The sequence below is a fragment of the Oncorhynchus gorbuscha genome, linkage group LG10 (assembly GCF_021184085.1).
Source record: "Oncorhynchus gorbuscha isolate QuinsamMale2020 ecotype Even-year linkage group LG10, OgorEven_v1.0, whole genome shotgun sequence".
Classification (NCBI taxonomy): Eukaryota; Metazoa; Chordata; class Actinopteri; order Salmoniformes; family Salmonidae; genus Oncorhynchus; species Oncorhynchus gorbuscha.
Window position 1 is genome coordinate 98,043,439 of NC_060182.1, and position 27,368 is coordinate 98,070,806.

At 42.4% G+C, this 27,368-nt stretch overlaps 1 protein-coding gene across 9 annotated transcripts in view; it reads left to right on the forward strand.

Moving 5' to 3' along the window:
• The window catches only part of LOC124046819 (dynactin subunit 1-like), an 808,447-nt gene that overhangs the window by 641,208 nt on the left and 139,871 nt on the right, over positions 1-27,368 (forward strand). The gene's annotated exons all lie outside the window — the stretch shown is intronic.

Below are 27,368 nucleotides of genomic sequence, written 5' to 3' on the forward strand. Positions count from 1 at the left end.
CTACCGCCCAAATTACATCCAGCCAACTTGATACAACGGTGGAAAGCTTTGGAGTCGACATGAGCCAGCATCCCTCGTAGAGTCCATGCCTTGACAAATTGAGACTGTTCTGAGGGCAAAATGGGGGGGGGGCACAACTCAATATTAGGAGGGGGGAGGCACAACTATTTAGTACATTTAGTTATTGGTTGCCAGCAGGGGAGGCCAACTAAGAAAGTTAGACAAGCTAGCTACTCTAACTTGACTTTAGCCTGAAATGGCTTCTGGGTAGCTAGTTATGAGGATGGGAGGTTGGGTACCTATCTGGGCTAGCTAAAGACTTCTTCATCAAAGTGCTGGGTAGCTAGTTATGAGGATGGGAGGTTGGGAACCTATCTGGGCTAGCTAAAGAGTCCTTCATCAAAGCGCTGGGTAGCTAGTTATGAGGATGGGAGGTTGGGAACCTATCTGGGCTAGCTAAAGACTTCTTCATCAAAGCGCTGGGTAGCTAGTTATGAGGATGGGAGGTTGGGAACCTATCTGGGCTAGCTAAAGACTTCTTCATCAAAGCGCTGGGTAGCTAGTTATGAGGATGGGAGGTTGGGAACCTATCTGGGCTAGCTAAAGACTATTTCATCAAAGCGCTGGGTAGCTAGTTATGAGGATGGGAGGTTGGGTACCTATCTGGGCTAGCTAAAGACTTCTTCATCAAAGTGCTGGGTAGCTAGTTATGAGGATGGGAGGTTGGGAACCTATCTGGGCTAGCTAAAGACTTCTTCATCAAAGCGCTGGGTAGCTAGTTATGAGGATGGGAGGTTGGGAACCTATCTGGGCTAGCTAAAGACTTCTTCATCAAAGTGCTGGGTAGCTAGTTATGAGGATGGGAGGTTGGGAACCTATCTGGGCTAGCTAAAGACTTCTTCATCAAAGTGCTGGGTAGCTAGTTATGAGGATGGGAGGTTGGGAACCTATCTGGGCTAGCTAAAGACTTCTTCATCAAAGTGCTGGGTAGCTAGTTATGAGGATGGGAGGTTGGGAACCTATCTGGGCTAGCTAAAGACTTCTTCATCAAAGTGCTGGGTAGCTAGTTATATGAGGATGGGAGGTTGGGAACCTATCTGGGCTAGCTAAAGACTTCTTCATCAAAGTGCTGGGTAGCTAGTTATGAGGATGGGAGGTTGGGAACCTATCTGGGCTAGCTAAAGACTTCTTCATCAAAGTGCTGGGTAGCTAGTTATGAGGATGGGAGGTTGGGAACCTATCTGGGCTAGCTAAAGACTTCTTCATCAAAGTGCTGGGTAGCTAGTTATGAGGATGGGAGGTTGGGAACCTATCTGGGCTAGCTAAAGACTTCTTCATCAAAGTGCTGGGTAGCTAGTTATGAGGATGGGAGGTTGGGAACCTATCTGGGCTAGCTAAAGACTTCTTCATCAAAGTGCTGGGTAGCTAATAGTATGACAGAGAAACAACAGCATATTATTATTATTACATTTTAACAGGACAAATCTGAGGGGGCATGACGCCTCGTGTGTGTGTGTGTCAGGACGGAACGGGCCCCAAACGGAGTAAATTGAGTGCACCTCTTTTGGTACCGTAACACACGGGGCACGCCAATTACCTAACCAACCACAACATACAGTGAATTCGGAAAGTATTCAGACCCCTTGACTTTTCCCACACATTTCGTTATGTTACAGCCATATTGTAAAATGGATTAAATAAATAAAAATGTCCTCATCAATCTACACACAATATCCCACAACGACATCACAATATCCCATAAAGACATCACAATACCCCATAATGACATCACAATATCACATAATGACATCACAATATCCCATAGATATAGATAAATAACTTTTTTGCCCGCTTTGAGGACAATACAGTTCCACTGACACGGCCTGCAGCGAAAACATGCGGTCTCTCCTTCACTGCAGCCGAGGTGAGTAAGACATTTAAACGCGTTAACCCTCGCAAGGCTGCAGGCCCAGACGGCATCCCCAGCCGCGCCCTCAGAGCATGCGCAGACCAGCTGGCTAGTGTGTTTACGGACATATTCAATCAATCCCTATACCAGTCTGCTGTTCCCACATGCTTCAAGAGGGCCACCATTGTTCCTGTTCCCAAGAAAGCTATGGTAACTGAGCTAAACGACTACCGCCCCGTAGCACTCACTTCCGTCATCATGAAGTGCTTTGAGAGACTAGTCAAGGACCATATCACCTCCACCCTACCTGACACCCTAGCCCCACTCCAATTTGCTTACCGCCCAAATAGGTCCACAGACGATGCAATCTCAACCACATTGCACACTGCCCTAACCCACCTGGACAAGAGGAATACCTATGTGAGAATGCTGTTCATCGACTACAGCTCGGCATTCAACACCATAGTACCCTCCAAGCTCGTCATCAAGCTCGAGACCCTGGGTCTCGACCCCGCCCTGTGCAACTGGGTACTGGACTTCCTGACGGGCCGCCCCCAGGTGGTGAGGGTAGGCAACAACATCTCCTCCCCGCTGATCCTCAACACGGGGGGCCCCACAAGGGTGCGTTCTGAGCCCTCTCCTGTACTCCCTGTTCACCCACGACTGCGTGGCCACGCACGCCTCCAACTCAATCATCAAGTTTGCGGACGACACAACAGTGGTAGGCTTGATTACCAACAACGACGAGACAGCCTACAGGGAGGAGGTGAGGGCCCTCGGAGTGTGGTGTCAGGAAAATAACCTCACACTCAACGTCAACAAAACTAAGGAGATGATTGTGGACTTCAGGAAACAGCAGAGGGAACACCCCCCCTATCCACATCGATGGAACAGTAGTGGAGAGGGTAGCAAGTTTTAAGTTCCTCGGCATACACATCACAGACAAACTGAATTGGTCCACTCACACTGACAGCGTTGTGAAGAAGGCGCAGCAGCGCCTCTTCAACCTCAGGAGGCTGAAGAAATTTGGCTTGTCACCAAAAGCACTCACAAACTTCTACAGATGCACAATCGAGAGCATCCTGGCGGGCTGTATCACCGCCTGGTACGGCAACTGCTCCGCCCTCAACCGTAAGGCTCTCCAGAGTAGTGAGGTCTGCACAACGCATCACCGGGGCAAACTACCTGCCCTCCAGGACACCTACACCACCCGATGTTACAGGAAGGCCATAAAGATCATCAAGGACATCAACCACCCGAGCCACTGCCTGTTCACCCCGCTATCATCCAGAAGGCGAGGTCAGTACAGGTGCATCAAAGCTGGGACTGAGAGACTGAAAAACAGCTTCTATCTCAAGGCCATCAGACTGTTAAACAGCCACCACTAACATTGAGTGGCTGCTGCCAACACACTGTCATTGACACTGACCCAACTCCAGCCACTTTAATAATGGGAATTGATGGGAAATGATGTAAATATATCACTAGCCACTTTAAACAATGCTACCTTATATAATATTACTTACCCTACATTATTAATCTCATATGCATATGTATATACTATGTATGTATCTACATCATCGACTGCATCCTTATGTAATACATGTATCACTAGCCACTTTAACTATGCCACTTTGTCTACATACTCATCTCATATGTATATACTGTACTCGATACCATCTACTGTATGCTGCCCTGTACCATCACTCATTCATATATCCTTATGTACATATTCTTTATCCCCTTACACTGTGTATAAGACAGTAGTTTTGGAATTGTTAGTTAGATTACTTGTTGGTTATCACTGCATTGTCGGAACTAGAAGCAGAAGCATTTCGCTACACTCGCATTAACATCTGCTAACCATGTGTATGTGACAAATACATTTGATTTGAATGACAAAGCAAAAACAGGTTTTTATATATTTTTGCAAAAAATAAAGAAAAAAATAATTCCTTGTTTAGATAATTATTCAGACCCTTTGCTGTGAGACATGAAATTGAGCTCAGGTGCATCCTGTTTCCATTGATCATCCTTGAGATGTTTCTACAACTTGATTAGAGTCCCTCTGTGGTCAATTCAATTGATGGGAGAATGATTTGGAAAGGCACATACCTGTCTATATAAGGTCCCACAAGTTGACAGTGGATTTTCATGAGGTCGAAGGTAATGTCGTAGAGGTCTGAGACCGGATTGTGTCGAGGCACAGATCTGGGGAAGGATACCAAAACATTTCTGCAGCATTGAAGGTCCCCAAAAACAAAGTGGCCTCCATCATTCTTAAATGGAAGATATTTAGAACCACCAAAACTCTTCCTAGAACTGAGCAATCAGGGAAGAAGGGTCTTGGTCAGGGAGGTGAAGCCTGTCAACTATGTGTCTGTCTATCCCTGTTCTCTCCTCTCTGCACAGACCATACAAACGCTCCACACCGCGTGGCCGCTGCCACCCTAATCTGGTGGTCCCAGCGCGCACGACCCACGTGGAGTTCCAGGTCTCCGGTAGCCTCTGGAACTGCCGATCTGCAGCCAACAAAGCAGAGTTCATCTCAGCCTATGCCTCCCTCCAGTCCCTCGACTTCTTGGCACTGACAGAAACATGGATCACCACAGATAACACTGCTACTCCTACTGCTCTCTCTTCGTCCGCCCACGTGTTCTCGCACACCCCGAGAGCTTCTGGTCAGCGGGGTGGTGGCATAGGGATCCTTATCTCTCCCATGTGGTCATTCTCTCTTTCTCCCCTTACCCATCTGTCTATCGCCTCCTTTGAATTTCATGCTGTCACAGTTACCAGCCCTTTCAAGCTTAACATCCTTATCATTTATCGCCCTCCAGGTCCCCTCGGAGAGTTCATCAATGAGCTTGATGCCTTGATAAGCTCCTTTCCTGAGGATGGCTCACCTCTCACAGTTCTGGGCGACTTTAACCTCCCCACGTCTACCTTTGACTCATTCCTCTCTGCCTCCTTCTTTCCACTCCTCTCCTCTTTTGACCTCACCCTCTCACCTTCCCCCCCCCTACTCACAAGGCAGGCAATACGCTCGACCTCATCTTTACTAGATGCTGTTCTTCCACTAACCTCATTGCAACTCCCCTCCAAGTCTCCGACCACTACCTTGTATCCTTTTCCCTCTCACTCCCTCCTCTCTACATTTTCCTCCTCTGTCTCTGCTGCTAAAGCCACTTTCTACCACTCTAAATTCCAAGCATCTGCCTCTAACCCTAGGAAGCTCTTTGCCACATTCTCCTCCCTCCTGAATCCTCCTCCCCCTCCCCCCCCCCCTCCTCCCTCTCTGCAGATGACTTCGTCAACCATTTTGAAAAGAAGATCGACGACATCCGATCCTCGTTTGCTAAGTCAAACAACACCGCTGGTTCTGCTCACACTGCCCTACCCTGTGCTCTGACCTCTTTCTCCCCTCTCTCTCCAGATGAAATCTCGCGTCTTGTGACGGCCGGCCGCCCAACAACCTGCCCGCTCGACCCTATCCCCTCCTCTCTTCTCCAGACCATTTCCGGAGACCTTCTCCCTTACCTCAACTCGCTCATCAACTTATCCCTGACCGCTGGCTACGTCCCTTCCGTCTTCAAGAGAGCGAGAGTTGCACCCCTTCTGAAAAAAAACCTACACTCGATCCCTCCGATGTCAACAACTACAGACCAGTATCCCTTCTTTCTTTTCTCTCCAAAACTCTTGAACGTGCCGTCCTTGGTCAGCTCTCCCGCTATCTCTCTCAGAATGACCTTCTTGATCCAAATCAGTCAGGTTTCAAGACTAGTCATTCAACTGAGACTGCTCTTCTCTGTATCACGGAGGCGCTCCGCACCGCTAAAGCTAACTCTCTCTCCTCTGCTCTCATCCTTCTAGACCTATCGGCTGCCTTCGATACTGTGAACCATCAGATCCTCCTCTCCACCCTCTCCGAGTTGGGCATCTCTGGCGCGGCCCACGCTTGGATTGCGTCCTACCTGACAGGTCGCTCCTACCAGGTGGCGTGGCGAGAATCTGTCTCCTCACCACGCGCTCTCACCACTGGTGTCCCCCAGGGCTCTGTTCTAGGCCCTCTCCTATTCTCGCTATACACCAAGTCACTTGGCTCTGTCATAACCTCACATGGTCTCTCCTATCATTGCTATGCAGACGACACACAATTAATCTTCTCCTTTCCCCCTTCTGATGACCAGGTGGCGAATCGCATCTCTGCATGTCTGGCAGACATATCAGTGTGGATGACGGATCACCATCTCAAGCTGAACTTCGGCAAGACGGAGCTGCTCTTCCTCCCGGGGAAGGACTGCCCGTTCCATGATCTCGCCATCACGGTTGACAACTCCATTGTGTCCTCCTCCCAGAGCGCTAAGAACCTTGGCGTGATCCTGGACAACAAACTGTCGTTCTCAACTAACATCAAGGCGGTGGCCCGTTCCTGTAGGTTCATGCTCTACAACATCCGCAGAGTACGACCCTGCCTCACACAGGAAGCGGCGCAGGTCCTAATCCAGGCACTTGTCATCTCCCGTCTGGATTACTGCAACTCGCTGTTGGCTGGGCTCCCTGCCTGTGCCATTAAACCCCTACAACTCATCCAGAACGCCGCAGCCCGTCTAGTGTTCAACCTTCCCAAGTTCTCTCACGTCACCCCGCTCCTCCGCTCTCTCCACTGGCTTCCAGTTGAAGCTCGCATCCGCTACAAGACCATGGTGCTTGCCTACGGAGCTGTGAGGGGAACGGCACCTCAGTACCTCCAGGCTCTGATCAGGCCCTACACCCAAATAAGGGCACTGCGTTCATCCACCTCTGGCCTGCTCGCCTCCCTACCACTGAGGAAGTACAGTTCCCGCTCAGCTCAGTCAAAACTGTTCGCTGCTCTGGCTCCCCAATGGTGGAACAAACTCCCTCACGACGCCAGGACAGCGGAGTCAATCACCACCTTCCGGAGACACCTGAAACCCCACCTCTTTAAGGAATACCTAGGATAGGATAAAGTAATCCTTCTCACCCCCCCCTTAAAATATTTAGATGCACTATTGTAAAGTGGTTGTTCCACTGGATGTCATAAGGTGAATGCACCAATTTGTAAGTCGCTCTGGATAAGAGCGTCTGCTAAATGACTTAAATGTAAATGGAAATGTAAAGAACCCGATGGTCACTCTGGCCTTGACCAAGAACCTGATGATCTCTGACAGAGCTCCAGAGTTCCTCTGTGGAGATGGGAGAACCTTCCAGAAGGACAACCATCTCTGCAGCACTCCACCAATCAGGCCTTTATGGTAGAGTGGCCAGACGGTAGCCACTCCTCAGTAAAAGGCACATTACAGCCCGCTTGGAGTTTGCCAAAAGGTACCTAAAGGACTCTCAGACCATGAGAAACAAGATCCTCTGGTATGAGGAAACCAAGATTTAACTCTTTGGCCTGCATGTCAAGCTTCACGTCTGGAGGAAACCTGGCACCATCCCTACGGTGAAGCATGATGGTGGCAGCATCTGTAAGCATTTCACTGTAAGGTCTACACCTGTTGTATTCGGCTCACGTGACAAATAAACTTTGATTTGATCATGATGTGTGGATGTTTTTCAGAGGCAGGGACTGGGAGACTAGTCAGGATGAGGGAAAGATGCATGAAGCAAAGTACAGAGAGATCCTTGATGAAAACCTGCTCCAGAGTGCTGTTACTGGAGAGCTACCCTCCTGTAGGTTTGAACTTCAACCCTGTTCCTGGAGAAATACCCTCCTGTAGGTTTGAACTCCAACCCTGTTCCTGGAGAATTACCCTCCTGTAGGTTTTATCTCCAAACCTGTTCCTGGAGAGATACCGTCCTGTCTAGGTGGTGCTGGTACAAGATGTAATACCCACAGGGTGTCTCTAGGTGGTGCTGGTACAAGATGTAATACCCACAGGGTGTCTCTAGGTGGTGCTGGTACAAGAATGTATGCACACATGACTGTAAGTCGCTTTGGATAAAAGCGTCTGCTAAATGGCATATATTATTATTATTATTATTATTATGTAATAACCACAGGGTGTCTCTAGGTGGTGCTGGTACAAGATGTAATACCCACAGGGTGTCTCTAGGTGGTGCTGGTACAAGATGTAATACCCACAGGGTCTAGGTGTCTAGGTGGTGCTGGTACAAGATGTAATACCCACAGGGTCTAGGTGGTGCTGGTACAAGATGTAATACCCACAGGGTCTAGGTGTCTAGGTGGTGCTGGTACAAGATGTAATACCCACAGGGTCTAGGTGTCTAGGTGGTGCTGGTACAAGATGTAATACCCACAGGGTGTCTCTAGGTGGTGCTGGTACAAGATGTAATGCCCACAGGGTCTAGGTGTCTAGGTGGTGCTGGTACAAGATGTAATACCCACAGGGTCTAGGTGTCTAGGTGGTGCTGGTACAAGATGTAATACCCACAGGGTCTAGGTGGTGCTGGTACAAGATGTAATACCCACAGGGTCTAGGTGTCTAGGTGGTGCTGGTACAAGATGTAATACCCACAGGGTCTAGGTGGTGCTGGTACAAGATGTAATACCCACAGGGTCTAGGTGTCTAGGTGGTGCTGGTACAAGATGTAATACCCACAGGGTCTAGGTGGTGCTGGTACAAGATGTAATACCCACAGGGTGTCTCTAGGTGGTGCTGGATGACAAAGCTCTTTCAGTTTTGATTCTAATGTATTTTAAATCAAATAATTTCCCACTATATCAGCATTTGAGTTCAATCACATTCACTCCACATGATCATATTAGTTAGAGGATTTGATTTGAGGAATGAGCCTGTGTGTGTGTGTGTATGTGTGTGATCATATCAGTTAGAGGATTTGATTTGAGGAATGAGCCTGTGTGTGTGGTACCTTCTCCTTCAGGGGTATCAGAAGCTTGACATTAATTGAACAATCTGTTTTGTATACATTTTTCACGTCTGTGTGTGTATAAATATACTAACCTTAACCTCAGACTGACAGCAGGTCCTACGCAGCAAAAGAGGAAACGACACATCGTTTTCATCACAGGTCTTCGTGGTTCTGAACAAGTACGTACTTGACCCGACTCTTTCTAACCAAATTGTCCTTTAATGAAATAGTCAAAACACACAATGATATACAACGTATCAGGCCAGCTGATACTGCCGTGGCCTCCCCTCGTCATCATAAAAGGTCTTCTTCTATATTGTCGATAGTTCGTGTAAAAACAGCTGTACTAAAGACCAGTGGCGAGGATAAACTAAACTGAATATTCACACACCTGGTCCCAGATCTATTTGTGCCGTCTTGCAGACTCCTATTGTCATTAACCACGTTTCCATTCACAGTGTCTATTTCAGTAAAGTCATACCGTATATAAACAAAAAATGGACAAATTGAAGCTGTGATGGAAACAGGTCGTTTCAGTACAATTTTATAAATGTCGACAGACAATTTGTTTCGTTCACACATCTTTTTTTTGTTGTCGGGAAATTTTAAATTATGCGAGAAAGGGCGTCTTTTATGCGCAAATATTGATATAATTGCTATCGAACCGTATCAAAGTAAAGTTGGGAGTCACGAGATGATATTGGCGTGTGGTCCTCTCACTACGACTCGGGGAAACCATGTAGTTTATTAGGCTACAGATGAACGGAGTTATGATGAACAACACAGGGTGCTGAATGGATGCTGTGAGCTGGACGCTCCTTCACAATACATATCCACGGTCTTAGTCTGGTGACATGATGATCGATGCTTGACTTCCGGGTCGACTACAACAAACATATTTTCTCTCTGATCCATAATAATCTCATCTACCCGAGCTGTTGGCTAGAGTGCGCACGTGAGTGTGCTATTCAGCGCAACAAACTATCGATACGAGTTGAAAATGCGATGGAAAAAACAATGAACTTTTGATTTTTAATTCGGTAACGTGAAAACCTTTTAAGTGAAAAAGTAATATTTGTGCGACACTACGTCATCACGGACTGACGTTTTATCCGCAACAAATCCACTGGTGGGAAAATATGCAGGTTTTCTTTATGCAGATTTAAAAAAGTATATATTTGCATGAAAATCTGTCGCCAATTGGATGGAAACCTAGCTACTGTTGACCACTTTCCCAACAAGCCAAACAACTAGTTAGAAGGTTTGAAATATTCCTACCAATGTAAAGATACAGCCTCATCAACTTCATTATCTCTCTACCTTTTTAACAAACAACTGACATGTTAGTTAGAGCACATTAAATCTCCCTGTACTACTCTGCTATTCAAATCTGACATCATAACATTCACTGGGAATACAGACTTGTGTTGAAGCCGCTGTGTCTTGTTTCAGATCGACTACATAGCAGTCGGATTTACAAATCGCCTTTCTAAAAATGACTTCTCATTGACGTTTTATATTTCAGTCTGTCTGTAGTCGCTGACGACAATGTAGTCCATCTCAAACACCCCGGTCGTTTCAAAGCCTCAAGTTGAGTCCCAAATGGCACCCTGTTCCCTATATAGTGCACTACTTTAGACCAGAGCCCTATGGCACCCTATTCTCTATATAGTGCACTACTTTAGACCAGAGCCCCATGGCACCCTATTCTCTATATAGTGCACTACTTTAGACCAGAGCCCTATGGCACCCTATTCTATATAGTGCACTACTTTAGACCAGAGCCCTATGGCACCCTATTCTATATAGTGCACTTCTTTGACCAGAGCCCTATGGCACCCTATTCCCTTTATATAGTGCACTTCTTTTGACCAGAGCCCTATTCCCTTTATATAGTGCACTTCTTTTGACCAGAGCCCTATTCCCTTTATATAGTGCACTTCTTTTGACCAGAGCCCTATTCCCTTTATATAGTGCACTTCTTTTGACCAGAGCCCTATTCCCTTTATATAGTGCACTTCTTTGACCAGAGCCCTATGGCACCCTATTCCCTTTATATAGTGCACTTCTTTTGACCAGAGCCCTATGGCACCCTATTCCCTATATAGTGCACTACTTTAGACCAGAGCCATGTGGGGAATAGGGTGTCATTAGAGACGCGGTCTCTCAGGCCAGGGGTGTGAGAGGGCGTGGTGCCCTAGCGAACCGTGTTCCCCTGGCCTTGCGGCTGTTCTTCCTCCGCTGATTGATGGCCTTGGTGGAGGCTCTTAGTTTCCGGAGCCTCAGTGCTCTCAGCTTCAGTTGGAGATCCTGGGGTAACCTCCCTCCTTTAGCTAGGATCTCGTTCATCCTCTGCCGTGGAGTCTTGGTCAAGATGAAGTCACAGATGGTGGGGCGTGCTTCGGTCCCGACGTTGCACCGCCTCACGGAGGGAAAGTATCCCTCCGCCCACACCGTGACTTTGTATTCCCCGGGATTCAACAGACGCCAGTAGTCCCCATCAGCCGCTAAAGGAGATAAACAGGAGAGTCTCATGATCATTCATTCAGAAAATGTATAAAAAATATTTTGTCGATGATAACACAATTAAAGGGGGATGGGGACCTAGCTGATACAAACTGATGCAATGACAAAGACACTAATGTTTAGAAGTAGAATAAAATACATGGTGCAAAGCTAGAAACTAAAGAGATACACGTAATGGTGTAAAAAAAGACCGTAAAGTATCAGTTTTTAAAGATACTGTTGCATCTTGGGAGAGAGAGAGACGGACTGGGTTTTGGCGGTATATTGTATATGTACCGTATTTGATGTAATAACGGCTCCGGAGAAGATGGCTGCCGTTTTTACCGGGCTCCTGACCAATCGTGTTTCTTCACTTTGTTGGTAACTTATTTTGTACATAACAGTCTCTTTTGACCGAAAAGAGCTTCTGGATGTCAGAACAGCGATTCCTCGCCTCGTACTGGAAGAATAATTTTTCTGTTAAAACGAGTCGGACACGAAGGATTTACTTCAGACACCCGACAAGGCTCAAATCCCCGTCATTCACATGAAGAAGAGACGGATATATAGGGGTAGTGGGTCTCGGGGTGCCTTGTAAGATTCCGACGGCTACTGGATAACCCCCCTCTACCATCAGTCCTATTAGCCAACGTGCTAACGTTATCATTGGATAACAACATGGACGAGCGCCGATCAAGACTATCCTACCAACGGGACATTTAAAAACTGTAATATCTTATGTTTCATCTAGTCTTGGCTGAACAACGACATGGATAATATACAGCTGGTTTTAGTTCCATCAGCAAGATAGAACAGCTGCCTCCGGTAAGACAAAGGGTGGAGGTCTGTGTCTATTGGTCAATAACAGCTGCCTCCGGTAAGACAAAGGGTGGAGGTCTGTGTCTATTGGTCAATAACAGCTGCCTCCGGTAAGACAAAGGGTGGAGGTCTGTGTCTATTGGTCAATAACAGCTGGCTGGGTTTTAGTTCCATCAGCCAGATAAAACAGCTGCCTCCAGTAAGACAAAGGGTGGAGGTCTGTGTCTATTGGTCAATAACAGCTGCCTCCAGTAAGACAAAGGGTGGAGGTCTGTGTCTATTGGTCAATAACAGCTCCCTCCAGTAAGACAAATGGTGGAGGTCTGTGTCTATTCGTCAATAACAGCTGGTGCACGAAATCTAATATTAATGAAGTCTCAAGGTTTTCCTCGCCTGAGGTAGAGTATCTCATGATAAGCTGTAGACCACACTATCTACCAAGAAAGTTTTCATCTATATTTTTCGTAGCTTTTTATTTACCAACACAAACTGATGCAGGCACTAAGACTACACTCAATGAGCTGTATAAGGCCATAAGCAAACAGGAAAATGCTCACCCAGAAGCGGCGCTCCTAGTGGCCGGGGACTTTAATGCAGGGAAAATGAAATCAGTTTTACCTCATTTCTACCAGCATGTTAAATGTGCAACTAGAGGGAAAAAAACTCTAGTCTACCTTTACTCCACACACAGAGACACATGCAAAGCTCTCCTTCACCCTCCATTTGGCAAATCTGACCATAATTCTATGGTCAGATATGATTCCTGCTTACAAGTAAAAAGTAAAGCAGGAAGTACCAGTGACTCATTCAAAAAAGAACTGGTCAGATGACTCAGATGCTACGCTACAGGACTGTTTCCCTAGCACAGACAGGAATATGTTCCGGGATTCCTCCGAGGGCATTAAGGAGTAACACCCCCACATCAGCTTCATCAATAAGAGCATCGATGACGTCGTCCCCACAGTGACGGTACGTACAAATTCAACAGGTGTAGACCTTACTAGGAAATGCTTACTTACAAGCCCTTAACATTTAGTTTATTTAGTAAATACTTGAACACATAAGGAAGCATTTCACTGTTGTATTCGGCGCATGTGACAAATAGAATTTGATATCATTTGATTTGGAAAAGGCCACAGGATGGTTTTTCAATACCGTCAAATATTTATTAGATGTTTTTCCAATATTTGTAGCTAATTTTTAAGTACCTGCAGTCAACTTGTGCAATACGTTAGGAGGTAAAGAAGATTGTTTTTTCATGTCCCATTATTTAACATGAAGTTTACTGTAGTTCCCCAGAACTGTTGAGCCAGTCTCATTATTTAACATGAAGTTTACTGTAGTTCCCCAGAACTGTTGAGCCAGTCTCATTATTTAACATGAAGTTTACTGTAGTTCCCCAGAACTGTTGAGCCAGTCTCATTATTTAACATGAAGTTTACTGTAGTTCCCCAGAACTGTTGAGCCAGTCTCATTATTTAACATGAAGTTTACTGTAGTTCCCCAGAACTGTTGAGCCAGTCCCATTATTTAACATGAAGTTTACTGTAGTTCCCCAGAACTGTTGAGCCAGTCTCATTATTTAACATGAAGTTTACTGTAGTTCCCCAGAACTGTTGAGCCAGTCCCATTATTTAACATGAAGTTTACTGTAGTTCCCCAGAACTGTTGAGCCAGTCTCATTATTTAACATGAAGTTTACTGTAGTTCCCCAGAACTGTTGAGCCAGTCTCATTATTTAACATGAAGTTTACTGTAGTTCCCCAGAACTGTTGAGCCAGTCTCATTATTTAACATGAAGTTTACTGTAGTTCCCCAGAACTGTTGAGCCAGTCTCATTATTTAACATGAAGTTTACTGTAGTTCCCCAGAACTGTTGAGCCAGTCTCATTATTTAACATGAAGTTTACTGTAGTTCCCCAGAACTGTTGAGCCAGTCTCATTATTTAACATGAAGTTTACTGTAGTTCCCCAGAACTGTTGAGCCAGTCTCATTATTTAACATGAAGTTTACTGTAGTTCCCCAGAACTGTTGAGCCAGTCTCATTATTTAACATGAAGTTTACTGTAGTTCCCAGAACTGTTGAGCCAGTCTCATTATTTAACATGAAGTTTACTGTAGTTCCCCAGAACTGTTGAGCCAGTCTCATTATTTAACATGAAGTTTACTGTAGTTCCCCAGAACTGTTGAGCCAGTCTCATTATTTAACATGAAGTTTACTGTAGTTCCCCAGAACTGTTGAGCCAGTCTCATTATTTAACATGAAGTTTACTGTAGTTCCCCAGAACTGTTGAGCCAGTCTCATTATTTAACATGAAGTTTACTGTAGTTCCCCAGAACTGTTGAGCCAGTCTCATTATTTAACATGAAGTTTACTGTAGTTCCCAGTCAGAACTGTAGTTCCCCAGAACTGTTGCCAGTCTCATTATTTAACATGAAGTTTACTGTAGTTCCCCAGAACTGTTGAGCCAGTCTCATTATTTAACATGAAGTTTACTGTAGTTCCCCAGAACTGTTGAGCCAGTCTCATTATTTAACATGAAGTTTACTGTAGTTCCCCAGAACTGTTGAGCCAGTCTCATTATTTAACATGAAGTTTACTGTAGTTCCCCAGAACTGTTGAGCCAGTCTCATTATTTAACATGAAGTTTACTGTAGTTCCCATTATTTAACATGAAGTTTACTGTAGAACTGTTGAGCCAGTCTCATTATTTAACATGAAGTTTACTGTAGTTCCCCAGAACTGTTGAGCCAGTCTCATTATTTAACATGAAGTTTACTGTAGTTCCCCAGAACTGTTGAGCCAGTCTCATTATTTAACATGAAGTTTACTGTAGTTCCCCAGAACTGTTGAGCCAGTCTCATTATTTAACATGAAGTTTACTGTAGTTCCCCAGAACTGTTGAGCCAGTCTCATTATTTAACATGAAGTTTACTGTAGTTCCCCAGAACTGTTGAGCCAGTCTCATTATTTAACATGAAGTTTACTGTAGTTCCCCAGAACTGTTGAGCCAGTCTCATTATTTAACATGAAGTTTACTGTAGTTCCCCAGAACTGTTGAGCCAGTCTCATTATTTAACATGAAGTTTACTGTAGTTCCCCAGAACTGTTGAGCCAGTCTCATTATTTAACATGAAGTTTACTGTAGTTCCCCAGAACTGTTGAGCCAGTCTCATTATTTAACATGAAGTTTACTGTAGTTCCCCAGAACTGTTGAGCCAGTCTCATTATTTAACATGAAGTTTACTGTAGTTCCCCAGAACTGTTGAGCCAGTCTCATTATTTAACATGAAGTTTACTGTAGTTCCCCAGAACTGTTGAGCCAGTCTCATTATTTAACATGAAGTTTACTGTAGTTCCCCAGAACTGTTGAGCCAGTCTCATTATTTAACATGAAGTTTACTGTAGTTCCCAGAACTGTTGAGCCAGTCTCATTATTTAACATGAAGTTTACTGTAGTTCCCCAGAACTGTTGAGCCAGTCTCATTATTTAACATGAAGTTTACTGTAGTTCCCCAGAACTGTTGAGCCAGTCTCATTATTTAACATGAAGTTTACTGTAGTTCCCCAGAACTGTTGAGCCAGTCTCATTATTTAACATGAAGTTTACTGTAGTTCCCCAGAACTGTTGAGCCAGTCTCATTATTTAACATGAAGTTTACTGTAGTTCCCCAGAACTGTTGAGCCAGTCTCATTATTTAACATGAAGTTTACTGTAGTTCCCCAGAACTGTTGAGCCAGTCTCATTATTTAACATGAAGTTTACTGTAGTTCCCCAGAACTGTTGAGCCAGTCTCATTATTTAACATGAAGTTTACTGTAGTTCCCCAGAACTGTTGAGCCAGTCTCATTATTTAACATGAAGTTTACTGTAGTTCCCCAGAACTGTTGAGCCAGTCTCATTATTTAACATGAAGTTTACTGTAGTTCCCAGAACTGTTGAGCCAGTCTCATTATTTAACATGAAGTTTACTGTAGTTCCCCAGAACTGTTGAGCCAGTCTCATTATTTAACATGAAGTTTACTGTAGTTCCCCAGAACTGTTGAGCCAGTCTCATTATTTAACATGAAGTTTACTGTAGTTCCCCAGAACTGTTGAGCCAGTCTCATTATTTAACATGAAGTTTACTGTAGTTCCCCAGAACTGTTGAGCCAGTCTCATTATTTAACATGAAGTTTACTGTAGTTCCCAGAACTGTTGAGCCAGTCTCATTATTTAACATGAAGTTTACTGTAGTTCCCCAGAACTGTTGAGCCAGTCTCATTATTTAACATGAAGTTTACTGTAGTTCCCCAGAACTGTTGAGCCAGTCTCATTATTTAACATGAAGTTTACTGTAGTTCCCCAGAACTGTTGAGCCAGTCTCATTATTTAACATGAAGTTTACTGTAGTTCCCCAGAACTGTTGAGCCAGTCTCATTATTTAACATGAAGTTTACTGTAGTTCCCCAGAACTGTTGAGCCAGTCTCATTATTTAACATGAAGTTTACTGTAGTTCCCCAGAACTGTTGAGCCAGTCTCATTATTTAACATGAAGTTTACTGTAGTTCCCCAGAACTGTTGAGCCAGTCTCATTATTTAACATGAAGTTTACTGTAGTTCCCCAGAACTGTTGAGCCAGTCTCATTATTTAACATGAAGTTTACTGTAGTTCCCCAGAACTGTTGAGCCAGTCTCATTATTTAACATGAAGTTTACTGTAGTTCCCCAGAACTGTTGAGCCAGTCTCATTATTTAACATGAAGTTTACTGTAGTTCCCCAGAACTGTTGAGCCAGTCTCATTATTTAACATGAAGTTTACTGTAGTTCCCCAGAACTGTTGAGCCAGTCTCATTATTTAACATGAAGTTTACTGTAGTTCCCCAGAACTGTTGAGCCAGTCTCATTATTTAACATGAAGTTTACTGTAGTTCCCCAGAACTGTTGAGCCAGTCTCATTATTTAACATGAAGTTTACTGTAGTTCCCCAGAACTGTTGAGCCAGTCTCATTATTTAACATGAAGTTTACTGTAGTTCCCCAGAACTGTTGAGCCAGTCTCATTATTTAACATGAAGTTTACTGTAGTTCCCAGAACTGTTGAGCCAGTCTCATTATTTAACATGAAGTTTACTGTAGTTCCCAGAACTGTTGAGCCAGTCTCATTATTTAACATGAAGTTTACTGTAGTTCCCCAGAACTGTTGAGCCAGTCTCATTATTTAACATGAAGTTTACTGTAGTTCCCCAGAACTGTTGAGCCAGTCTCATTATTTAACATGAAGTTTACTGTAGTTCCCCAGAACTGTTGAGCCAGTCTCATTATTTAACATGAAGTTTACTGTAGTTCCCCAGAACTGTTGAGCCAGTCTCATTATTTAACATGAAGTTTACTGTAGTTCCCCAGAACTGTTGAGCCAGTCTCATTATTTAACATGAAGTTTACTGTAGTTCCCCAGAACTGTTGAGCCAGTCTCATTATTTAACATGAAGTTTACTGTAGTTCCCCAGAACTGTTGAGCCAGTCTCATTATTTAACATGAAGTTTACTGTAGTTCCCCAGAACTGTTGAGCCAGTCTCATTATTTAACATGAAGTTTACTGTAGTTCTGTTGAGCCAGTCTCAGAACTGTTGAGCCAGTCTCATTATTTAACATGAAGTTTACTGTAGTTCCCCAGAACTGTTGAGCCAGTCTCATTATTTAACATGAAGTTTACTGTAGTTCCCCAGAACTGTTGAGCCAGTCTCATTATTTAACATGAAGTTTACTGTAGTTCCCCAGAACTGTTGAGCCAGTCTCATTATTTAACATGAAGTTTACTGTAGTTCCCCAGAACTGTTGAGCCAGTCTCATTATTTAACATGAAGTTTACTGTAGTTCCCCAGAACTGTTGAGCCAGTCTCATTATTTAACATGAAGTTTACTGTAGTTCCCCAGAACTGTTGAGCCAGTCTCATTATTTAACATGAAGTTTACTGTAGTTCCCCAGAACTGTTGAGCCAGTCTCATTATTTAACATGAAGTTTACTGTAGTTCCCCAGAACTGTTGAGCCAGTCTCATTATTTAACATGAAGTTTACTGTAGTTCCCCAGAACTGTTGAGCCAGTCTCATTATTTAACATGAAGTTTACTGTAGTTCCCCAGAACTGTTGAGCCAGTCTCATTATTTAACATGAAGTTTACTGTAGTTCCCCAGAACTGTTGAGCCAGTCTCATTATTTAACATGAAGTTTACTGTAGTTCCCCAGAACTGTTGAGCCAGTCTCATTATTTAACATGAAGTTTACTGTAGTTCCCCAGAACTGTTGAGCCAGTCTCATTATTTAACATGAAGTTTACTGTAGTTCCCCAGAACTGTTGAGCCAGTCTCATTATTTAACATGAAGTTTACTGTAGTTCCCCAGAACTGTTGAGCCAGTCTCATTATTTAACATGAAGTTTACTGTAGTTCCCCAGAACTGTTGAGCCAGTCTCATTATTTAACATGAAGTTTACTGTAGTTCCCAGAACTGTTGAGCCAGTCTCATTATTTAACATGAAGTTTACTGTAGTTCCCAGAACTGTTGAGCCAGTCTCATTATTTAACATGAAGTTTACTGTAGTTCCCCAGAACTGTTGAGCCAGTCTCATTATTTAACATGAAGTTTACTGTAGTTCCCCAGAACTGTTGAGCCAGTCTCATTATTTAACATGAAGTTTACTGTAGTTCCCCAGAACTGTTGAGCCAGTCTCATTATTTAACATGAAGTTTACTGTAGTTCCCCAGAACTGTTGAGCCAGTCTCATTATTTAACATGAAGTTTACTGTAGTTCCCTGTTGAGCCAGAACTGTTTCCCCAGAGCCAGTCTCATTATTTAACATGAAGTTTACTGTAGTTCCCCAGAACTGTTGAGCCAGTCTCATTATTTAACATGAAGTTTACTGTAGTTCCCCAGAACTGTTGAGCCAGTCTCATTATTTAACATGAAGTTTACTGTAGTTCCCCAGAACTGTTGAGCCAGTCTCATTATTTAACATGAAGTTTACTGTAGTTCCCCAGAACTGTTGAGCCAGTCTCATTATTTAACATGAAGTTTACTGTAGTTCCCCAGAACTGTTGAGCCAGTCTCATTATTTAACATGAAGTTTACTGTAGTTCCCCAGAACTGTTGAGCCAGTCTCATTATTTAACATGAAGTTTACTGTAGTTCCCCAGAACTGTTGAGCCAGTCTCATTATTTAACATGAAGTTTACTGTAGTTCCCCAGAACTGTTGAGCCAGTCTCATTATTTAACATGAAGTTTACTGTAGTTCCCCAGAACTGTTGAGCCAGTCTCATTATTTAACATGAAGTTTACTGTAGTTCCCCAGAACTGTTGAGCCAGTCTCATTATTTAACATGAAGTTTACTGTAGTTCCCCAGAACTGTTGAGCCAGTCTCATTATTTAACATGAAGTTTACTGTAGTTCCCAGAACTGTTGAGCCAGTCTCATTATTTAACATGAAGTTTACTGTAGTTCCCAGAACTGTTGAGCCAGTCTCATTATTTAACATGAAGTTTACTGTAGTTCCCATGAAGTTTACAGAACTGTTGAGCCAGTCTCATTATTTAACATGAAGTTTACTGTAGTTCCCCAGAACTGTTGAGCCAGTCTCATTATTTAACATGAAGTTTACTGTAGTTCCCCAGAACTGTTGAGCCAGTCTCATTATTTAACATGAAGTTTACTGTAGTTCCCCAGAACTGTTGAGCCAGTCTCATTATTTAACATGAAGTTTACTGTAGTTCCCCAGAACTGTTGAGCCAGTCTCATTATTTAACATGAAGTTTACTGTAGTTCCCCAGAACTGTTGAGCCAGTCTCATTATTTAACATGAAGAACTTTACTGTAGTTCCCAGAACTGTTGAGCCAGTCTCATTATTTAACATGAAGTTTACTGTAGTTCCCCAGAACTGTTGAGCCAGTCTCATTATTTAACATGAAGTTTACTGTAGTTCCCCAGAACTGTTGAGCCAGTCTCATTATTTAACATGAAGTTTACTGTAGTTCCCCAGAACTGTTGAGCCAGTCTCATTATTTAACATGAAGTTTACTGTAGTTCCCAGAACTGTTGAGCCAGTCTCATTATTTAACATGAAGTTTACTGTAGTTCCCCAGAACTGTTGAGCCAGTCTCATTATTTAACATGAAGTTTACTGTAGTTCCCCAGAACTGTTGAGCCAGTCTCATTATTTAACATGAAGTTTACTGTAGTTCCCCAGAACTGTTGAGCCAGTCTCATTATTTAACATGAAGTTTACTGTAGTTCCCCAGAACTGTTGAGCCAGTCTCATTATTTAACATGAAGTTTACTGTAGTTCCCAGAACTGTTGAGCCAGTCTCATTATTTAACATGAAGTTTACTGTAGTTCCCCAGAACTGTTGAGCCAGTCTCATTATTTAACATGAAGTTTACTGTAGTTCCCCAGAACTGTTGAGCCAGTCTCATTATTTAACATGAAGTTTACTGTAGTTCCCCAGAACTGTTGAGCCAGTCTCATTATTTAACATGAAGTTTACTGTAGTTCCCCCAGAACTGTTGAGAACTGAAGTTTACTGTAGAGAACCAGTCTCATTATTTAACATGAAGTTTACTGTAGTTCCCCAGAACTGTTGAGCCAGTCTCATTATTTAACATGAAGTTTACTGTAGTTCCCCAGAACTGTTGAGCCAGTCTCATTATTTAACATGAAGTTTACTGTAGTCTCATTATTTAACATGAAGTTTACTGTAGTTCCCCAGAACTGTTGAGCCAGTCTCATTATTTAACATGAAGTTTACTGTAGTTCCCCAGAACTGTTGAGCCAGTCTCATTATTTAACATGAAGTTTACTGTAGTTCCCCAGAACTGTTGAGCCAGTCTCATTATTTAACATGAAGTTTACTGTAGTTCCCAGAACTGTTGAGCCAGTCTCATTATTTAACATGAAGTTTACTGTAGTTCCCCAGAACTGTTGAGCCAGTCTCATTATTTAACATGAAGTTTACTGTAGTTCCCCAGAACTGTTGAGCCAGTCTCATTATTTAACATGAAGTTTACTGTAGTTCCCCAGAACTGTTGAGCCAGTCTCATTATTTAACATGAAGTTTACTGTAGTTCCCCAGAACTGTTGAGCCAGTCTCATTATTTAACATGAAGTTTACTGTAGTTCCCCAGAACTGTTGAGCCAGTCTCATTATTTAACATGAAGTTTACTGTAGTTCCCAGAACTGTTGAGCCAGTCTCATTATTTAACATGAAGTTTACTGTAGTTCCCCAGAACTGTTGAGCCAGTCTCATTATTTAACATGAAGTTTACTGTAGTTCCCCAGAACTGTTGAGCCAGTCTCATTATTTAACATGAAGTTTACTGTAGTTCCCCAGAACTGTTGAGCCAGTCTCATTATTTAACATGAAGTTTACTGTAGTTCCCCAGAACTGTTGAGCCAGTCTCATTATTTAACATGAAGTTTACTGTAGTTCCCCAGAACTGTTGAGCCAGTCTCATTATTTAACATGAAGTTTACTGTAGTTCCCCAGAACTGTTGAGCCAGTCTCATTATTTAACATGAAGTTTACTGTAGTTCCCCAGAACTGTTGAGCCAGTCTCATTATTTAACATGAAGTTTACTGTAGTTCCCCAGAACTGTTGAGCCAGTCTCATTATTTAACATGAAGTTTACTGTAGTTCCCCAGAACTGTTGAGCCAGTCTCATTATTTAACATGAAGTTTACTGTAGTTCCCCAGAACTGTTGAGCCAGTCTCATTATTTAACATGAAGTTTACTGTAGTTCCCCAGAACTGTTGAGCCAGTCTCATTATTTAACATGAAGTTTACTGTAGTTCCCCAGAACTGTTGAGCCAGTCTCATTATTTAACATGAAGTTTACTGTAGTTCCCCAGAACTGTTGAGCCAGTCTCATTATTTAACATGAAGTTTACTGTAGTTCCCCAGAACTGTTGAGCCAGTCTCATTATTTAACATGAAGTTTACTGTAGTTCCCCAGAACTGTTGAGCCAGTCTCATTATTTAACATGAAGTTTACTGTAGTTCCCCAGAACTGTTGAGCCAGTCTCATTATTTAACATGAAGTTTACTGTAGTTCCCCAGAACTGTTGAGCCAGTCTCATTATTTAACATGAAGTTTACTGTAGTTCCCCAGAACTGTTGAGCCAGTCTCATTATTTAACATGAAGTTTACTGTAGTTCCCCAGAACTGTTGAGCCAGTCTCATTATTTAACATGAAGTTTACTGTAGTTCCCCAGAACTGTTGAGCCAGTCTCATTATTTAACATGAAGTTTACTGTAGTTCCCCAGAACTGTTGAGCCAGTCTCATTATTTAACATGAAGTTTACTGTAGTTCCCCAGAACTGTTGAGCCAGTCTCATTATTTAACATGAAGTTTACTGTAGTTCCCCAGAACTGTTGAGCCAGTCTCATTATTTAACATGAAGTTTACTGTAGTTCCCCAGAACTGTTGAGCCAGTCTCATTATTTAACATGAAGTTTACTGTAGTTCCCCAGAACTGTTGAGCCAGTCTCATTATTTAACATGAAGTTTACTGTAGTTCCCCAGAACTGTTGAGCCAGTCTCATTATTTAACATGAAGTTTACTGTAGTTCCCCAGAACTGTTGAGCCAGTCTCATTATTTAACATGAAGTTTACTGTAGTTCCCCAGAACTGTTGAGCCAGTCTCATTATTTAACATGAAGTTTACTGTAGTTCCCCAGAACTGTTGAGCCAGTCTCATTATTTAACATGAAGTTTACTGTAGTTCCCCAGAACTGTTGAGCCAGTCTCATTATTTAACATGAAGTTTACTGTAGTTCCCCAGAACTGTTGAGCCAGTCTCATTATTTAACATGAAGTTTACTGTAGTTCCCAGTCTCATTATTTAACATGAACTTACTGTTGAGCCAGTCTCATTATTTAACATGAAGTTTACTGTAGTTCCCAGAACTGTTGAGCCAGTCTCATTATTTAACATGAAGTTTACTGTAGTTCCCCAGAACTGTTGAGCCAGTCTCATTATTTAACATGAAGTTTACTGTAGTTCCCCAGAACTGTTGAGCCAGTCTCATTATTTAACATGAAGTTTACTGTAGTTCCCCAGAACTGTTGAGCCAGTCTCATTATTTAACATGAAGTTTACTGTAGTTCCCCAGAACTGTTGAGCCAGTCTCATTATTTAACATGAAGTTTACTGTAGTTCCCCAGAACTGTTGAGCCAGTCTCATTATTTAACATGAAGTTTACTGTAGTTCCCCAGAACTGTTGAGCCAGTCTCATTATTTAACATGAAGTTTACTGTAGTTCCCCAGAACTGTTGAGCCAGTCTCATTATTTAACATGAAGTTTACTGTAGTTCCCCAGAACTGTTGAGCCAGTCTCATTATTTAACATGAAGTTTACTGTAGTTCCCCAGAACTGTTGAGCCAGTCTCATTATTTAACATGAAGTTTACTGTAGTTCCCCAGAACTGTTGAGCCAGTCTCATTATTTAACATGAAGTTTACTGTAGTTCCCCAGAACTGTTGAGCCAGTCTCATTATTTAACATGAAGTTTACTGTAGTTCCCTGTAGTTCAGAACTGTTGAGCCAGTCTCATTATTTAACATGAAGTTTACTGTAGTTCCCAGAACTGTTGAGCCAGTCTCATTATTTAACATGAAGTTTACTGTAGTTCCCCAGAACTGTTGAGCCAGTCTCATTATTTAACATGAAGTTTACTGTAGTTCCCCAGAACTGTTGAGCCAGTCTCATTATTTAACATGAAGTTTACTGTAGTTCCCCAGAACTGTTGAGCCAGTCTCATTATTTAACATGAAGTTTACTGTAGTTCCCCAGAACTGTTGAGCCAGTCTCATTATTTAACATGAAGTTTACTGTAGTTCCCCAGAACTGTTGAGCCAGTCTCATTATTTAACATGAAGTTTACTGTAGTTCCCCAGAACTGTTGAGCCAGTCTCATTATTTAACATGAAGTTTACTGTAGTTCCCAGAACTGTTGAGCCAGTCTCATTATTTAACATGAAGTTTACTGTAGTTCCCCAGAACTGTTGAGCCAGTCTCATTATTTAACATGAAGTTTACTGTAGTTCCCAGAACTGTTGAGCCAGTCTCATTATTTAACATGAAGTTTACTGTAGTTCCCCAGAACTGTTGAGCCAGTCTCATTATTTAACATGAAGTTTACTGTAGTTCCCCAGAACTGTTGAGCCAGTCTCATTATTTAACATGAAGTTTACTGTAGTTCCCCAGAACTGTTGAGCCAGTCTCATTATTTAACATGAAGTTTACTGTAGTTCCCCAGAACTGTTGAGCCAGTCTCATTATTTAACATGAAGTTTACTGTAGTTCCCCAGAACTGTTGAGCCAGTCTCATTATTTAACATGAAGTTTACTGTAGTTCCCCAGAACTGTTGAGCCAGTCTCATTATTTAACATGAAGTTTACTGTAGTTCCCCAGAACTGTTGAGCCAGTCTCATTATTTAACATGAAGTTTACTGTAGTTCCCCAGAACTGTTGAGCCAGTCTCATTATTTAACATGAAGTTTACTGTAGTTCCCCAGAACTGTTGAGCCAGTCTCATTATTTAACATGAAGTTTGCTGTAGTTCCCCAGAACTGTTGAGCCAGTCTCATTATTTAACATGAAGTTTACTGTAGTTCCCCAGAACTGTTGAGCCAGTCTCATTATTTAACATGAAGTTTACTGTAGTTCCCCAGAACTGTTGAGCCAGTCTCATTATTTAACATGAAGTTTACTGTAGTTCCCCAGAACTGTTGAGCCAGTCTCATTATTTAACATGAAGTTTACTGTAGTTCCCCAGAACTGTTGAGCCAGTCTCATTATTTAACATGAAGTTTACTGTAGTTCCCCAGAACTGTTGAGCCAGTCTCATTATTTAACATGAAGTTTACTGTAGTTCCCCAGAACTGTTGAGCCAGTCTCATTATTTAACATGAAGTTTACTGTAGTTCCCCAGAACTGTTGAGCCAGTCTCATTATTTAACATGAAGTTTACTGTAGTTCCCCAGAACTGTTGAGCCAGTCTCATTATTTAACATGAAGTTTACTGTAGTTCCCCAGAACTGTTGAGCCAGTCTCATTATTTAACATGAAGTTTACTGTAGTTCCCCAGAACTGTTGAGCCAGTCTCATTATTTAACATGAAGTTTACTGTAGTTCCCCAGAACTGTTGAGCCAGTCTCATTATTTAACATGAAGTTTACTGTAGTTCCCCAGAACTGTTGAGCCAGTCTCATTATTTAACATGAAGTTTACTGTAGTTCCCCAGAACTGTTGAGCCAGTCTCATTATTTAACATGAAGTTTACTGTAGTTCCCAGAACTGTTGAGCCAGTCTCATTATTTAACATGAAGTTTACTGTAGTTCCCCAGAACTGTTGAGCCAGTCTCATTATTTAACATGAAGTTTACTGTAGTTCCCCAGAACTGTTGAGCCAGTCTCATTATTTAACATGAAGTTTACTGTAGTTCCCCAGAACTGTTGAGCCAGTCTCATTATTTAACATGAAGTTTACTGTAGTTCCCCAGAACTGTTGAGCCAGTCTCATTATTTAACATGAAGTTTACTGTAGTTCCCCAGAACTGTTGAGCCAGTCTCATTATTTAACATGAAGTTTACTGTAGTTCCCCAGAACTGTTGAGCCAGGCTCATTATTTAACATGAAGTTTACTGTAGTTCCCCAGAACTGTTGAGCCAGGCTCATTATTTAACATGAAGTTTACTGTAGTTCCCCAGAACTGTTGAGCCAGTCTCATTATTTAACATGAAGTTTACTGTAGTTCCCCAGAACTGTTGAGCCAGTCTCATTATTTAACATGAAGTTTACTGTAGTTCCCTCAGAACTGTTGAGCCAGTCTCATTATTTAACATGAAGTTTACTGTAGTTCCCAGAACTGTTGAGCCAGTCTCATTATTTAACATGAAGTTTACTGTAGTTCCCCAGAACTGTTGAGCCAGTCTCATTATTTAACATGAAGTTTACTGTAGTTCCCCAGAACTGTTGAGCCAGTCTCATTATTTAACATGAAGTTTACTGTAGTTCCCCAGAACTGTTGAGCCAGTCTCATTATTTAACATGAAGTTTACTGTAGTTCCCCAGAACTGTTGAGCCAGTCTCATTATTTAACATGAAGTTTACTGTAGTTCCCCAGAACTGTTGAGCCAGTCTCATTATTTAACATGAAGTTTACTGTAGTTCCCCAGAACTGTTGAGCCAGTCTCATTATTTAACTTGAAGTTTACTGTAGTTCCCCAGAACTGTTGAGCCAGTCTCATTATTTAACATGAAGTTTACTGTAGTTCCCCAGAACTGTTGAGCCAGTCTCATTATTTAACATGAAGTTTACTGTAGTTCCCCAGAACTGTTGAGCCAGTCTCATTATTTAACATGAAGTTTACTGTAGTTCCCAGAACTGTTGAGCCAGTCTCATTATTTAACATGAAGTTTACTGTAGTTCCCCCAGAACTGTTGAGCCAGTCTCATTATTTAACATGAAGTTTACTGTAGTTCCCCAGAACTGTTGAGCCAGTCTCATTATTTAACATGAAGTTTACTGTAGTTCCCCAGAACTGTTGAGCCAGTCTCATTATTTAACATGAAGTTTACTGTAGTTCCCCAGAACTGTTGAGCCAGTCTCATTATTTAACATGAAGTTTACTGTAGTTCCCCAGAACTGTTGAGCCAGTCTCATTATTTAACATGAAGTTTACTGTAGTTCCCCAGAACTGTTGAGCCAGTCTCATTATTTAACATGAAGTTTACTGTAGTTCCCCAGAACTGTTGAGCCAGTCTCATTATTTAACATGAAGTTTACTGTAGTTCCCCAGAACTGTTGAGCCAGTCTCATTATTTAACATGAAGTTTACTGTAGTTCCCCAGAACTGTTGAGCCAGTCTCATTATTTAACATGAAGTTTACTGTAGTTCCCCAGAACTGTTGAGCCAGTCTCATTATTTAACATGAAGTTTACTGTAGTTCCCCAGAACTGTTGAGCCAGTCTCATTATTTAACATGAAGTTTACTGTAGTTCCCAGAACTGTTGAGCCAGTCTCATTATTTAACATGAAGTTTACTGTAGTTCCCCAGAACTGTTGAGCCAGTCTCATTATTTAACATGAAGTTTACTGTAGTTCCCCAGAACTGTTGAGCCAGTCTCATTATTTAACATGAAGTTTACTGTAGTTCCCCAGAACTGTTGAGCCAGTCTCATTATTTAACATGAAGTTTACTGTAGTTCCCCAGAACTGTTGAGC